The 18,599-nt window shown below is 34.6% G+C and overlaps 1 pseudogene; it reads left to right on the top strand.

Annotated features, from left to right (window-relative positions):
* Positions 1 to 13,449: 13,449 nt before the first annotated feature.
* On the top strand, positions 13,450 to 16,432 carry LOC139809854 (uncharacterized; annotated as a pseudogene).
* Positions 16,433 to 18,599: the final 2,167 nt, after the last annotated feature.

Below are 18,599 nucleotides of genomic sequence, written 5' to 3'. Positions count from 1 at the left end.
TAGCACGATAGAACGGAGAGAGCGCGGTCCGCGGATCGATATCGATCATCCCTTGTCGGAACAGTAGGCGCGACAATCGGGTGATCTCGGGTGAATTCGGGTCGGGCCCGAGGGTGTTTGTGCTCGCGCCAGGGGCGTACATATACGTTCAAACACAAAGTTGAAAATTAAAAGAATGGTATTTCAAAAATAAAAAATATCGAGCTGTAATATTACTATGCTCAACTATTTGAAAATTCATATATCTGTAAAAGACGTTTGATCTTTAAGCATATTTAACGTAAGAAACAGTTTTCTAATTTTATGATCATGATTTAAATATACTTAAAAATCAAACGTCCTTTACAAATATTTAATTTTTATGACCATGATTTAAATATACTTAAAAATCAAACGTCCTTTACAAATATCTAATTTTTCAAACAGATGCGCATAGTAATATTACTATTCGTTACTTTTTATTTTCGAAATATCTATTTCGTGTACATTAATAATGGATGTATTGTAATCATAATAAAAATATTTATTTCATCACTTTGATGCCGTATTTAATATTCTCACAATTATTTTCGAAATTGATAACACTTAAAATATTGAAAATATGTTACTTTGAAACTAGTAAAATATATATAACTCTTCCTCTCTTAAGGAGAGAAAGAAAAAGAAATAATGAAGCATGTGCACGGCTACGATAAATATCTTACAAAAATGCTGTGAAAATCATCAAATGCATCAACGAATATATTTTGATAAAAGACACACTTATACTCACCTCTCGCGTTCTTCTTCTCCTAATCATATTATGATTACTTTCATGACTTTATCAAAGCGAGTTGATTATGACTATTTCCATGACTTTGTCAAAGCGAGTCCTGATTATGACTACTTCCATATTTTGTCAAAGCGAGTAAAATAAATTGTTAAGTCAATCTCCGTCACGTTTTTTTGGCGAGCCACCAAGAAAGTCATCAATCCTACGGATATCCGTTCCGTACGTGCGTTCATTGTCGTGTGAACGACTCGTCGTGTAGTCAGTATAGCCGTGTTGCAAGCTATAGGTGTTCCACAGTTGAGCGTTCTATAACAAAAGAACAACCGTATATAGTGGCATACGCACGACGCGTACGAATACGTAATCTTTGTTGTACACACAGTTTTTTTTCAAACGCGTTTTTCTAATACGTACAATACATATAAATATTAAACGTGAATTTTTAATGATTTTTTAGTGAAAAAAAATTCATTTTTCAGCCTCTTTAGTTAACATATCATTTATACGTCTTTTATGTTGCAAGATATTAATGAAACCTATTAGACTTATTTTGAAAGTTTTAAATATGAACCAGCAATTTGTTTAAATCAGAATAACGACGTGTATATCTGTAATAAACCGTGTGATTGGGGTCTACGAGACCCCCTGTGCACAATACGTAATTTTAAAGAGGTATGCACAACAAAGATTAAAAAAAAGATTACCACGAAAAATAACGTACAATAAAAATTAACACCATTTAATATAAAATTACATCAACTGACCAAAACTTATGGTCGAACGTAATACGGTCTCGATGTGTGATTTGAAAAAATGCTATGTGAATTCAACAAAGCAGGTTAACTCACAGTTTTTCAATTTTCATATCACAAATACATTATATATTGCCAGTCATCTTGAAATTACGAATTTAAAGCGATATACGGCATTGATCTTGATCATATTTTTTAAACTATAAGTCTTCGATTATTATTCCAAATTAACACGTTTTTTTTTTAAGATAACATGCGTTATTAGCCGTTTTACAAAAGAACTTTTATATAAGATTAATGCAAATAAGATTATACGTATGGACAAAAAATACATACGTATAGATAAAAATTATATAAATTTTAAAATTTTTTATAGTTTTTGGGAGTAGTTCTGCGAAATAAAAATAAAATAATAATTTTCTACAGAGAATAAATACACAATAAGATATTTAAAAACATACGGAAAACACTTGAAGTAAATTTATTTTACAGTTTGTTAAATTAATAAATTAAGATTATTAATTCATTAAAGTACTATTATTTTGCTCACCTTTTTTGTTCTCTACGTGGCTCAGCTTTGTAATGATATCTGTGATAAGATTCTTTCGCCGTGGGCTGAACGCCGTGGCCTCGTCCAACTGACACAACTACAGTACTTGCTGCACCGGCACCAGCATCTCCACTGCCACTGGCTACGCAAAAGATAATTTTGATTTTATTCTTATTTTTAATATCTAAAGAACATATTTACAACAGTACAAATTTCTAAAGTATTTCGATTATAAAAATGTATGTAAAGCCACAAAAAAATATCTGAAATACAATGGTATACAAAACACATACACTTATATCATTTATATAGTACCATCAAATATGTATAGGTGTTAGCTTCATGTAATCTGAGAAAAACTCGTGCTGGGCGCGCCGCGGATAAAAATTGTTTTAAAATTGTTAATTGATGGAATATCGATTTGAAATGGTATACATGTGTGGAATTTGATTAGAACTATCGGGAACTCTCGTCAAATATAATATTCAACACGTTTTGATACTCCAAATGCGAAAGTCGTGCTAGATTCGCGAAGTTAGCACATTTTTTCAATTTCGATTTTTTAATATAAGGAATGTGGAACTTGTTTTAATTTTTATCATTTTTTTTTTTATGTAGAACTATAAAAAGTGATTAGAACTCTCGGTATATTTTTGAAATTATTATCGTAGAATGTCTGGCCAATTTCACAAATCCGAGAAATCTATCGTACATATCTTACGCGAAACTCCCCTCGATACATCATCCAAAAAAGTGATAATAATAATCGCGACCAATCGTAATTCGTCCATATCAGACTCACCATTACTACGTTTACGCGAGCGTTACTTCTGTATATAGTAACTTACGATAATTCACTCATTTACGCGGAATGAATTATCGTAAGTTACTACAAATCTCAGTTTATGCGAAGGAATTATCGTAAGTTACTGCGTATACATAACTCGCTCCGCGTATACTTGGCACGAGACACTACCGTGTCCCTTGGGCTACGGTAAACGTGACGCTACAAATGCTTCGAAGCATTCCTCTTCTCTTTTCTTTCAATGAAGAAAGAAAGAGAAGAAGAACGCTCCAAAACATTTGTAGCGTCACGTTGACCGTACCTTTGATACGTGTCCGGTCATCCGAAAAAAACGACCCCGCGACGAGCGTCTTCCAGGAAAACGGTACCGACGAGAAACATGGCGGATATATCGCGTGCGCGGCGAAAACCGTGCGATCTTCTCGACGGGACGACCAGGAACGACATGGCTGAGTTCCATTTATCGCTTACAATATTTGCGAGCATTATTTCGTCCTTGTTTAACATTTGACAAACAACAAGGATGAAATGATTCCACGAGCATTGCGAGCGATAAGTGGAACGCATCCATGGCGTCCATGGCGAGCGATCACATTTACGAGCGCGCGTACTTGTGTCAAACGAATATGATGCATTGCGTACCTACAGGAGAGGCGAGGCACTCGGATGCCTCCGATGTAAAAATTGTCTTTCGCACCAGCCTCGATCGTGGGTCGATTCCAGGGATTCCACCGTCTTCAATATGCGCGAGATTCGGCGACGAGAAGACGCAGCTCCGCAAGCGTCGCGCACTCACCGTGCTGGACGACGATTAACACGATTAACCCGCACTTTTCGCGATAAGCGGGCCATGTCGGTTATTCTAATTCGCGAGGTACGAGAGATTGTCGAACGTACCGATTCTCGCGGATTCACCGGCCGTCGGTCGAGGTTCTCTCTCAGCCGTGTCCTCTCTGTTCAATCGTTAAGAGACGAATACCGCGAATACGATATCGTTATTACCAGTTATTACACATCACGTTCACTCGCGGCCGAATACGATTACGATCGAAGCTAATAGAAGAATCCACGCCGCGTTGTGACGTCGCGGCCGTATCGCGCGATGTCCTGATGGGAACTGTTCCCCAATTCCCCACTCCCCATCCCTCATATTTCACATTCCTTCGCGTGCCGGGCGCGGGGTGCGGGGCGCGACGTACGCCGAAATTACTGGCGCGCGACAACGAAAACACGCGTTTGGCCAAAATAATGAGGTGATCCTCGAGCGTTTGAATTCCGAGAAAAGCTCCCTGGCGACGGCGACGAACAAATAGAAAAGAAATACAGCGATTTCCGCGGAGATTTCATAGAAATTTCATAGAGAATAATGAGAGCATCTAAATATTCGACGCTTGTTATAGAAAACTGTAATTAATAAATTCACACAAAGACTAGATTTGACTAAAACTTTTGTATTCAAGAGGAAAACACGTATTTATCGCATAATTATAGTTAATGAATCGCGGTCGGGCCCATTACCGGCACCACTTTGACAAAGTCAGGCAGACGAAATCTACTTTCAGATGACAATGAGCTCGTGATATAAGTTCGCCGCCCAAGTTTAGTCTAGTCTCTTCTTCATTTTTTCGCTAAGTGTATACAATATTCTATTTAGCTAGTAGCATAATCGTCAGTGTAATATATGATGACTGTTTGTTCTCTTCGAATAGTCTCGTTGCGATAATAAACTTATAGGTGTCGTTGTTCGATAACAGCATCCCTATCGTCACAATAGCGATGAGATGCGTCGCGATCTCCCGTTTGAACTATTTATGTAGATCGAAGCCATGGTACTCTTTCTTCGAATAACAATTCGTAATCGTACAAAGTAGTTGATATTGTTTCGTTTCAGTTCCTTTTCCTTTCTTTTCTTTATTCTTCACGTCACGCGGAATCTCGTGACGTTTACGTCATTGATTCTCTTTGTCTTTCGTAAAATATAAATTTAATGATATATTCCAAATTCTGAAGAAAATTGCAAAAATAGCAATCTTTTTCTCGACCGTAAAAAAATCTTATTTAAGATGAAGAGAAAGAAATCATTACATTTTATTTATACATATTAGTACGGATCAATGTAAATATAAAATGTTTAAATATTAAATATAAGTTAAATATTATATATTGTATATGAAAAATAGAAATAGCATTAAATTTTTAAATAATAAAAATTATTTAATTTTTATTGAAGACGGCATACCTTTAACAGTTTCTAGATTTAATAGGAAAATTATTATTTCTTTGCTTTATTACCATATTGCTTTTAAAAAAGAAAAAAACAGAAAAGATAGCTATTTAAATTTGTTATAGGGATATATTTGAATTACTAAGATTATATATAATAATAGAACAATATATAATAATATTTGCAGTTGAAATAAAAAAGAGAAACAAATAAATTAGTAACATATATAGTAAAAAATAAATTTACATTTGATACATAAAATTATTGTTTCGTTATAATTGCATCAGATCTGGAATTACGAAGTATCTAGCTAAACGAATAAAAGAGGAAAATATCCTTAAAGTAATTTAACATGTCAGCGCAGTGCGGATTTTTATATAAATAAATATTATATAAAAAATTTTACACACACACTGTTTACATATACATTTAAAGTGATCTTAGAAAGACAAAGAAAATCGATGATTCACGCAATACGTATATTACCTTCCTATCCACTGTCGCGAGTATAAAAAGGTCAACGTCATCTTTAACGATTATCTATTTTTTTATTTTGTCGTCTCTACGTACGCGTATAAATGGACGCTTCTCATCGCGTATTAAACGTTACATATGATTGTCTTAATCTTCTATTGTATTAACAAAAGATTAAGATAATGCATTTTTTGTATTAAGAAAACGGAATTTAAAATGAAATAATCACGTGTAACGCTAAATGAGAATGCTTACGAGAGATGATTACTTTTATATAGGGAGTTCCAAATTTAGTAAAGAAATATTTTGGAAACAAATTTTCTTTAACAGATTCATTTTTTCATGATACTAATTTTCGGAAATATCACGAAATTATTTTGAAACTCAAATTATTTCGAAATTAATTATTTCGAAGAGAAACTCGAAGTAATAATGTTAAATATTAAAGATAAAGACGTTGACCGTTCACAAAATAAGTTTTGTGAACATAAATTCACTTGTTAATCGATAATTTTATTTTCCATGATTTTTTAAAAATCTTTTTAAAAAGAGAATATCTGTTTGTCAAACAATTTGCAACTAAAATATTTGTTGCTCGACGCAATACGACCTGTGTACATGTTTATATCCGATTTCTCAATTTCTTAAGTATACAAAATCAGACGACAACATTGAAAAAAATGCGAATAGTTCGAAACTCAGACTCTTGTACAATAGAGATAGAAAATTACGAAATAATTTAAGCAATCAAAAATCCTCCTTTTCCTTTTATAAAAACAGATATTTTATACATTGGTATAAAATTGAAATAATCAAAAATAACAGACACCACTCCGTACGTTTAGCGTACGATATTGCCAGGTATATTGTACGTAGTATAATTTCGGTAAGTTTAGATTGAATTAAGCTTAACGAACATACGCCATGTTCAACTCCTATTTAACGCACTTGGAATATTTAGTTACAATTGTCGAATTGCATATGTATACAGGGTATTCTAAAAGTCACTTTGCTAAACTTGCGTTAATCAGAAAGAGTCTTTATATGAATAAGGTAGTTCCTGAGAAAAATGACCTTCCTAAGGGAGATTAGTTGAATAATCAAATGGAAAAAGTAAATATAGTGCTAAAAATATTTACTAAGATGAACACTGTTACAAAAATTAGGTACGTAATGTCTTTAACAACTTTTCTGATAATATTCGTTTTTTATATTTGCATACGTATTTTCGGCATTATATGATTTTTCTTCCATTCGATCATCTCAGATCACCCTGGTCGGATGAAAAAAAAAAAAATTCAAGAAAAATTCTCTCCAAGATATTCGAGAAGTTCTTCCTAAGAACAAACTTTTTCGGCAGAAACTTCTCAATCTCCGATCTCAAGAAAACTCCCCCGAAAAATTCCCAAAAAATAAAACAAATTCCTTCGATAGGAACCTTAAAAACAAGCGAGGAAACGGAAAAATTATATGTATTCTAAATGTGGAGCAAGTTCTATAACTAAGGGGTTTTTTATGCATCATTTGTTAACAGCATATTCGTGTATTCGTCTGCCAAAGGGATAAAACATGAGAAAACCAAATTTTTTTTTCAGGCATACCTTGTATAACATAATCTAAACTTGAAATTTATTTTTTAGTTTAATTACATTAACTAAGAATTTTAATTTTTATATTGATACACATTTACTTTTTTAATGGGAAAGATGATAAGTTTGATTGAGCTGTACATAGATCATCATTGTTAAGAAGATTATTACTGACAGAATCCGTTTTTTTTTATATATACAACGTTCTAAAAAAAAGAGCTAATAAATTTGAAAATTTTTATCACATGTGACATCTCAGAAAGCAACTTCGAAAAATATTTACGTCAGAGCGACCTTTAGAACACGCTATATATATGACGTGCCATTTAATGATTGTTCGTTCACGAAAAAAGTACATGGCATATATGAAAATTTCCTGCAAACGTTTTGCAACGTAATACACTTTAAAGTAACGTAAATTTTTAGATCCGTCTTTTTACGTTGCTCGCACGTCGAATTTATAATCGAAATGCTTGCGATCGATAAGCATAAATAATTGTGATAAAAAAAAAGAAAATGCAAGAAATACATTCATTGCAAATAAAATTTCATATTAAAGCAGACCAAGTTTCATATTAAATACAGCTAAGAATTAAGTCTGTTACTTTAAGTTATATTTCTCTTTCGCAAAGTTCCTCGCATTTTCACCGTATTATATATTATATATATACATATATATAGTTTACGTTACTTTTTCTTTGCGTAAAACTCAACTCTAAGTTTAAGGAGACGAAGGCATCGTCTATTGTAGATACTCCCTCACTCTATATATGTGTATATACATATATATACATATATATACATATATATCTGTTAAATATTATTTGAGAAATAAATTGTTAGCAACCCCTCTTGTGTATAAACTCTTTCACATGAATGTGACACTTACAAAAGGATACGAGACTAAAGTAAGGAAATTTTAGACGTATGAGAATTCGAATGATTTTGAATTTGCCCGCAAAATTTTATCATTTTTCATGTAATTTATTTAAGTTTACCGTTTATATCTATTTATAATTTCAGAATATACGCCGCTAGCTGTTTTATTTTTTATAATTAAATTATTTATTGAATTGTCTGTAAAATTTGCGAGATTGAAAAAAAATCTGATGCTGAAGCCTAGTATATTTCATACATATAAAAAACAATATCGATCCTACTCGGATTGAATGTGTTACGATTGCATAATTAACTTTATTATTTATGACACTTTTGCAACGATTGAAAAAAAAAATTAAAGCGCAGACTGTTTAAAATATAATTGTTTCAGTCATTGTAATGATGCCACTGTGAAAAGATACTCGAAAATGAATTGTACAACTTTCAAAAAGCTTTTGTTGTTTCTATATTTTACAAAACGTCTCTAAACTTATTCGAGATCGATCTTCTAAATTATAAACAATATATAAAAACGAATCACATGTATAAGTAACCGATATTTAATTTTAAAAACTTTCCTACATTTAGAATGCAGAAAAGTTTTTAGACATTTATATCTGATATTTTTTCCCCTTTCAAAATTATACGAAATTTTTATTATATTTAGATATTTCAAAGATCTATGTATTCATTTAAAACACATGTATGTCTGATCTTAAAATTATATATAATGCGAAAATAAATGAACACGAAACGATTTAATTTTAAAAATTCTTGTACGTTTTAAATGTGGCAATATCATTGTCTCTATGGTTAAGATAATTAAGTTATTCTTACTATCTATTTATATTTGTAAGTATACCAAAGAATGTCGGATTATTAAAAGAGAAAAAAAGAAACGGAAAATCACACAGAGATTGACTTTATATAATATATATAGAAAATACCCATTTACTCCTTTCTTACGCGTCTTACGTATGTTTGTAATATTTTAGAGAGTGATGGTTTTTATTTCGTTTTTTTTTTATTACATCACTTTTTTACGTATATGTGAAACTGTTTGCGAGCAATACTTGACATGCCTCAAGAGCTTGCCGACGTATACAGAGCTTCTATATACGGCGATGCGTTCGTGAATACGTCCTTTAATTAAAAAAGACAGATGTATAACATAAAATTAAATTTTTAGTTAAAAATCTTACGTTTATTTTTGTTACGTATAACTATATTATTATTCAGCACGAACGCAGTGTGAAGCTGAGCTGATCTGTTATATATAGACCCTATCATCTGTACCTATTATGTCAATGTTTTTCTAAACTTTACGTCGATATCTCTAGATACAATACACACCACTTAGCAAAGTTTTTTTATTTCCTTGTAACGTGGCAGAGCAGCTTATATAACTTACATGTAACATTTTCTCGTTATATTTTAATATGATTAAGATTCATTGAGATTTGTTTCTATATTTGACATCGCCATAAAGATGAAGCTTTTTCATAGCTTTATTAATAGAAGCATTTTCTTCAGCTTTATATTATATTATCATTTGTATTAGAAAATTTAATTTCAGAAAATTTATAACTAAGAAAGGTGTGCTATATTATCAATATGTAGAATTTTATTAGTTTCCAAGCGTTTACGTAACATTGAATGGAGCCGCCCTTCTTACGTGGCTTAGCATTATAAAAAAAGAATAAGCGATAGAAAATTATCCAAACTGATGAGATGAAATCACTGAGAAATAACATATATGAGAAATAACATACGAATCTCTTCTAATAACATATATATATATATTTAAATTTCTATCGTTATATTTTTCAATGCATTTAATTGTACTGAATTATGAAAACAATATGATACAAAATCGAGATTAATTATTTCACGGTAATGTTCCAACACTGTTATAATATATATTATATATGTAATTATATATCTATTGTTAAACGGGATCGATGTACGTTACATTTTTATGGTGTGTTTTCGTAATAAGTTAAAATGTCGAATGACGTTTCTCTTAAGCTTATGAATGGAAGATCAGCAACCTTCGTGCGCTCCTTCAAATGCTATATTACGAAATGCAAAAGAATACAGTGTTCTTCTCTTCATTTGTTCCAGTAGTTCGAAGTACATGGATAAGACGACGTATGTCGCACGCGTTCTAACTTATTCTGCACATTTTATTTTCAATAAAAAAATATTCGTACAGGTCGCGTACATCTTTGTAGAAGTTTTTTTTTCAAACGTAACGTACGTCTTTAAAATTTCTCTTTGATAACGATAACATAAATACCCCATGTCATATTTTGTAATATTGACACTTGTATTACAGCCATGTTTTATATATTGGAATAAATATTATGTAATACACAACTATTGCGCACGTGGCACTTTACGCAGTTTTGTGATTGTGATAAATATTACTATTTATATTTATATTTATTTGTAAAATAATGTTGATACATTTCTCTCCCTTACCTAGTTGCATTTTTTAACCAATTTCAATATTATAAACCGAGTGTCGAATACGAAAGTGGGAATAAATATATAATATATAATAACAATTATATATAATATATCCAGAAATGACAAATAAATATTAATGTCATTTTACAACCTTCTTTTACACATTTCAAAAAATACTGCCATTTATACTATTATCTAAACATCTGTATATAGTAATACCTATATTCAGTGTATATTTTGCCACATATATATGATCCTAAAATTAAATTAAATTAAATACGATATATGTAAATATATCGTACAAAATGAAGGTATACGTATTTACTAAGCGTATATTCTATTCGCATATTCACGAACAAGAAATAAGTCGCGAATTACGTAGAATCTCTTGAACGAGTTATGTCATTGACACCAGAATGATCCTTTTGCTCGTTCAACATGTCGCATTGGTTTCGCAGTATCTCCATCTTCGATCAAAGCGCATTTAGCTCTTTTTGCATCGACGAACCAAAGTTTTTGCTTCGCGCGAAAACGTCGATAGCGTTGTTCAATATATTGAATTTACAGGAGACGGCGACAATATGTCGAGTGAGTTTGAGGAAGTGTTAACGCGGAATGAGCACGGAAAGTTATTTCTACTCAATTTTTGACGATATTCGCACGGACCTGCACCGGAAACATCCACGAAATCGGCCAATCAATGGCTTGTACTGACGGTAATGTCGAAATTTTCTCTTTTTTATTTAGATCAGATAAGAAGGATTATAGAACTGCTTCTCTGATAGAATGAAATTTGTTAAAATTATCATGCAATTGAATTATAATGGAATCATCACTGACGATACAATAGTAATTGGGGACGTAAGTTTTATCAATGTAGTTGACAATAACTTCAATAATGAGGACAAAACTGAGGACAAAGAACACTTCGAGTATCTGTCGAAGATCCCATACTGTTAAAAAAATCTGTATTAAAAAATATATATAAAATATAGAAAGTTTTTATGCAGACACCGTATATACAATTTCAAACACAAAGTTGAAAATTAAAGGAGTGGTATTTCAAAATAAAAATATCGAGCTGTAATATTACTATGCTCAACTATTTGAAAATTCATATATCTGTAAAGGAATTTTGATCTTTAAGCATATTTAAATTAAGAAACAGTTTTCTAATTTTTATGACCATGATTTAAATATACTTAAAGATCAAAATTCCTTTACAAATATCTAATTTTTCAAACAGATGCACATAGTAATATTACTATTCGTTACTTTTATTTTCGAAATATCTATTTATTGTACGTCAATAATGGGTGTGCTGTAATCATAATAAAAATATGTATTTCATCACTTGGATGCATTATTTAATATTTTCACAACTTAGAGCCACCGCACAAGACTCTCGTATGGTCACGTAGCGTAACGTAACGTGAATCAACGCACAAGAAACGTATCGGTTAGAGCCTCCGTACAAGCTCTCGTATGGTAACGTAACGTAGATCAACGCACAAGAAACGTATAACGCCGTAACGGCCGTAACCAATACGTTTCTTGTGCGTTGGCTCACGTTATGTTACGCTACATGACCATACGAGAGTCTTGTGCGGTGGCTCTTATTTTCGAAATTTATAACACTTAGAATATTGAAAATATGTTACTTTGAATCTAGCAAAACATATATATAACTCTTCCTCTCTTAAGGAGAGAAAGGAAAAGAAATAATGAAACATCTGCAATGCTAATAAAAATATCTTACAAAAATGCCGTGAAAATCATCAAATGCATCAACGAATATATCTTGATAAAAGAATCACTCGTACTCACCTCTCGATTTCTTCTTCTTCTGATCATACATTATGACTACTTCCATGACTTTACCAAAGCGAATAAAATAGGATGTTAAGTCAGTCTCCGTCACGTTACTTGGCAAGCCACCAAGAAAGACTTTCGGCCTTCGGGAAACCGGCGTGGCACGACAAGATGGCCGCGAGCGGGGTCGATATCAGGATCGAACTCCCGGCTCCCGGCGTTGATTTTATGAGAAATAATCCGACAACTCTCACGCTCGGTAATCGCGACGCTCGAGATAGAGGCACTCGCGAAAACCGGATTCGCGTCGTGGGACGGTTTCGCCGTCGACACGGGTCTTTCGCCAAGGATCACGCTACCGCACGCGGTGATCACGTGATCCGTCTGTGTGCGTCGTCCCCGCCGTCGTATTACGGGCGACGAAAACTCGGGAAAAGAGATGTTTCGCGCGACCACCAATCGAGCGTGTGCACTGTGCAGAGATCACGACGAAACTTGGGCGCACGATGCAACCCTTTGCACGGATGCACTGAATCCAATCGACCGGGTACGCGCGCGAAGAAAACTCGGCTCACTCTCCGTTCACGTGAACGGAAAAACTATATCTGAGATGTTTCACGCGGCGACCACCGACCGACCACTCGAGCGGGTGCGGCTCGCGATGAAACTATTACGGACTTCGCGCAATGACTTTCGGCACTCCCGATAATATAATTGCCCACGAACGGCCGGCTCGACTTTCTCCTTGGCACTTAGCACGGCAGAAACGGAAAAGAGCGCGGATTCGTACCGCGCACCCGGCGCACCTCGTGCCTCGTATACCGACGTTCAACGACTAACGTATTACTTGCGCGGATGCGCGCGCGCCGCACGGCGAGGCGAGCCGAGAGCCTCCGAATCCGGCCGAGTCACGTTCGGCCGCCCTCGCCGCCGCGCGGCGAGTCGGGTCCGCGAATCCCCCCGAATCCGCCCGAATCACGTTCGGCCGCTCTCGCCGCCGGCCGCCGCGCCGGCGTGGCACGTGGCCTCTCTGCTTATGTATGTACAGTTTACTTGCACCTGCCACACTCGAATTGTCTCGTTTTCTCTCTCTCCCCAACGTCCAAATATACGTCCGTCCTATTTCAGATGCAGAAAGCGCTAGGAAGTGCAAGTAAAACAAACGGACCTAAAGGACGAAAGGGGTTCATATACGTTACGATCACACAAGGGAGAACAACACGCTGTTTAGCACTGTCAACTGGGATCAACTGGGATTAAACGACAAGAAAATTGACCGGTATAAATAATATTGCTTCTCTCCTTTCGCGGCGATTGCGCGACAATTAACCCTATACGTGATATTCTCAAGACGGATTTAATTTTTGTGAATTGTCATGAATTAAATGAATAGCTTACTCTATGTATATTTGAAGTTTTTAAAAGAAATATGTAGATATATCTACATGAAATCAGAGTGTTTATAAGATTGTAATTTTTGCAAATTAAAAGACTGTTTTCGAATAAATAACCCCTCCGGCTTTTATTTAGATACTTTTATATATTTATAGTATCTTTTACTGTTAGATAAAAATATGTTGGGTCATTGGAACGTTTGCATATTCATTGTATTTTCTTACCCAGGAACGGAATCATTATGAATGAGGATGCAGATAATTTTGCGTGGACTCGCCAGCTCGAGTGTCCGTCGACACTATACAATGATTCGGTAAAGAAAATGTTCGTCTTACTTGTGTATCCATTACTATTTGTATCTATTTACTGGAGCTTGCCATGTTATCGACTTACTAATTTTTTTCTTTTTATCAGATTGTGCAAGGGAGTATTGGAGTTGTTATGGGAAGACATTTCCAATTCTGTGTTTCCTGCGGCCCAAGCCTGTAAAATAAGAAAGAACATTTTACTGTACAAACTGAAGCATGGGTTGAACGACTCTGCAATTTCATCTATGAGAGAGTTGAATCAACTGAGATCTAAAAGCAGCATATTGAAACAACAGATATCTGCGCTGGAAGAAGAATACGAAGAACAGGACTATACTGTCAGGCAAAAAAGTAAGGTGAAAAGATGTTGATCCCGAGAATGTTTCAATACAATGTTAATAAGTTCCATAAAATTGTTAGTGCAACGATTGAAGGATATAAAGAGTAAGTGTTCGGTAACCAGTACGAGGAAGGATTTTCTCAAATTAAAACACAGCGAAACCAGCAAGCAACTGAAAGATTGCGGCGACATGAGACGAGTGTGCCAGCATTTAATGCCAAACACCTCTATGGACATAGATCAACAGAAATTAAGGGAGAATCTACATATGATAACAGATCTGCGTCGTTCAGCCATAGATAAGAAACGGGTAAATCTTATTTATAGAATATAAAATAATATTTGCATGTAAAATAGTATTGACGAAAATGACATTTTCCAATAACAGATATGGACAAAGGTATCGAGCTCTCTCAGTGGTATTGGCGTACACCCGCTGTGGACACACTTGTATCAAACGCTGTCGCAAGATTTAGACACGTTAATGAAATTGGAGACCAAAAGCGACTTGGGCAGCTCGAGTGTAGTGGGCGAAAATATAGATATTGGTATCGCAAGAGCTTGCGGTCAATACATATCCACTATTTCGAAAGGCATATCGTCTAATATTAGAGCTAACATGTACCAACAACGCTTAGTGGAATTCATTGAACTAATAGAGGTACCGTGAAAAGATTTCAAACTATGAGAAAAGATGATTGACAGAAAAATGAAATTAAGATTAATGCACACTTCGTCTTGCAGTCGTTAGCCCACGAAGATGTGAACACGTGGTTAGCTCTAAAATTGGAAATTGGAGAAAGTTAGAAACCGAACAGGCGTGTCGGCAAAACGAAGTTCAGAAGTTGAAGAACACTATCCAGGAAAATTCCTTGCTCAATCTCGACATAGCTCGATTAACGTCTGACATAGAGACGATTGACGCACGGATGGTACGTATTGACATATTCCACACTCTACATACCCTTGATACTGATATCGAACATATTGCAGGATAAATATATAAAAGACATTCAGCGATCTATAGCAGTTTTAAACTCTACGCCGACGCTCATATTTAAAAAGAAAGAGAAGCTGCATTACGAATTGCAGAAGATAATGGCGTTACAGGTCGACAATTACGACGCGAAATGCGTGAAGAATGCGTTGGACATCGAACTGGATATGTTTTATAATATCTTAGATCGAAAAGTAATGTTGAAGGGAGATGTGGGACTATACAGGTTGGTATAAAAGTTTTTCACGTTAAATTTTACATTATTATCGTAAAGCTAATATATAATGAACAAATTTTCTCGCAGACACGCAATATGTGGTCTCGACAAAGTCTTCATCACCTCAGTCAATCCGCAGTGCTCGAGGATCAAGCCTTACTTCCCAATTATACAAATACCGATGTACTCCCTCATAAAATGCTATAAAAACGCGATTGCCAATATAATTTACACGAAACTGCACTGTTCGTCGTCAACTGAGGAGATTGAGTGCGCAGATAAGTTAATGCCGTCGCGAGAAAAGTGTAATTACAATAGTTTGGAGCTGCTGAATCTCGCCACAGTTGTTTGCGATCAGGCGCGCGAAGAGATCAAGCGCTTCAACGCAGTCCTGAGTGCTTGGTAAGTTAAACCGTCAAGATCTGAAGTTACAGTTATTTAATCATGTTTTTAGGGCGAACCGAGATGTACGAGAAGCAATGGCACTCGACGAAACGACCGTGGACGGTGTGTCCTTTAAGGATTGGTTGCAGCGTTACAATTTATTATTATACATGATACAAAATAGCAAGTGATCTATATATTGTAGTCTGTCGCCGTTCATTTATATTATATTGTTACGTGTTCGAAGAATTTGTATCCTGACAACAAGGACCTGAATGCCTTGTACAAAACGGAGGGCAAACAATTCTACGTAAACGATTTCGACAAGTCCCCTATATAAATCTCAAAAACGCGATATCTTCCTTGTATAGTTATTTAATTTACAACGTTAAATGTCACTAAAATGAGAAACACGATGTTGTTAAAAAATGTCATTAGTAATAAATTGTCCTTATATTATAATCCTTGTAATTGATAATTAACGTCCTATATCCCTCAGGTATATTTTAATTAAGTTAAATCATCGATTAATTTGTCGATTAATATTTTATTAATACGAATAGAATTATTAATTTTCTGCCTAGAGAAAGATTTTTAGATAGATAAGAATTAAATATTTAAAGATAAATATTTAATTAGGCACAACGAATTATGTAATTCGAAATTTTGCCGTGAGAAATTCTGCCGATCGATCAGCATTTTATAATTATTTATCGTTTAATCACATTCGAGAGAGCATGCCTCGCATTAAAGAATACATAACAATATTAAAACAAACGTATTTCTCGCGATTCATTTAGGTATCGTATTTCGAAGCTCCGACTTTGTCGTCCAACGTTGCCCGTCGGCATTCGCCGCTACCTTTTTTCTGTTGTCTAACATTATGCAGCAGCATTTTATAATTATTTATCGTCTAATCACATTCGAGAGAGCATGCCTCGCATTAAAGAATACATAACCATATTAAAATAAACGTATTTTTTGCGATTCATTTAGTTATCGTATTTCAAAGCTCCGACTTTGTCGTCCAACGCTGCCCATCGGCATTCGCAGCTATTATACCTTTTTCTCGTTGGCTAGCATTATGCAACAGCATTTTATAATTATTTATCGTCTAATCACATTCGAGAGAACATGCCTCGCATTAAAGAATACATAACCATATTAAAATAAACGTATTTTTCGCGATTCATTTAGTTATCGTATTTCGAAGCTCCGAATTTGTCGTCCAACGCCGCCCGTCGGCATTCGCGGCTATACCTTTTTCTCGTTGTCTAACATTATGCAGCAGCATTTAAAAACTTTTTAGTGTCTAATATTGTTCGAGAGAGCATGCCTCGCATTAAAGAATACGTTACAATGTTAAAATAAACGTATTTCAATAATTCAATAATTATAATTATCAATAATTCTGTTGGGTTCCGAAAAAAATGAATATTTTTTGAATTTTTTCGAGAATCGTTTTTACACGTTTTTATTGAACACGTACTCATGATGATATGTCACAATATCACTTGGTACAACCTTAAATGTTTTGAAACTGACACTTAAAAATGGTTGCATCTGGCATCTGCGCAGAACCGTATGAAATTCGTCACGAGTATGAGCACACCTGTGTTCTTCCACCATCTCGAAAAAATTCAAAAAATATTCATTTTTTTCGGAACCCCAACAGAATTATTGATTAATCCAGATAACGACTGGTTTAATCATATTTCTAGAGGAAGAATAATCAGCCCTTGTGTCGAATTATTTGAAACAGCGAAAATTATGGAAAAGTTATTTCAAGATTATCATGGTTCTTCTATTTGTAAGACAAAAATAAATAAGTAAACATAAAAATAAATAAGTAAGGCTGCGGTCCACTTGACGCTACAAATTCTTTGGAGCGTTCTTCTTCTCCTTCTCATAGACTAACAGGTTTTTCATGTAATTGTTGAAATCTAGTTTTTTACATTAGGCAATATATAATTGGGCCAAATTTCGGTCCATCTAAGGAACATTTATGAGGAGAAGAACTGCGTGTCACGTAACCATTTCCCCATAGTGGTTGAACCGTTCCCTTGGTCCTTGAACGGAATTCGCTTTTATTTGAAAATCAATCTACTTGCAGATGCAGAAAATTGAAAACAATCTTGCGTCGCTCCTTCATTTCCCTCAACACATTCCCCTCAATCGTTCCGTCGTCGAGAGCAGCCGTATACTTTTTTATTTGCTATTATTCCGAAACATTCACGGCGAAGCTCTACGAAGGAGTCAACGTACATAATTGAAGCTTAATAAACGTTGCACGAGGATATAATTGAATATTATCAATACGCGTTTAAAAATATCGAAATGTTTCCATTTGACATTATCATCTACTTAATGAATGAACGGCATTTCTGGCTGTGCGATTGATTCGCTAAATATATTCGCGATACATTCGGCGCAAAATTTGGGTCGCCCGGTCGATTTATAGAAGGAAGGGCGCTTTTCAGCGGTAGATTCGGATTTGCGGGAGTCAGCGCGCGATAATTCGCACGTTAAAAGAAATCGCGTCGACGCTCGAGAGGAGAAGAAATATTCTACGATAGAATAAGGAAGAAAAAAAAATTCGCGCGAATATAGCGCAATAAATTCCGTGATT

This window comes from Temnothorax longispinosus, chromosome 3, assembly GCF_030848805.1.
Source record: "Temnothorax longispinosus isolate EJ_2023e chromosome 3, Tlon_JGU_v1, whole genome shotgun sequence".
NCBI lineage: Eukaryota > Metazoa > Arthropoda > Insecta > Hymenoptera > Formicidae > Temnothorax > Temnothorax longispinosus.
Note: the sequence above shows the minus strand (reverse complement) of the source record. Positions and strands in the feature narration are given on the sequence as shown.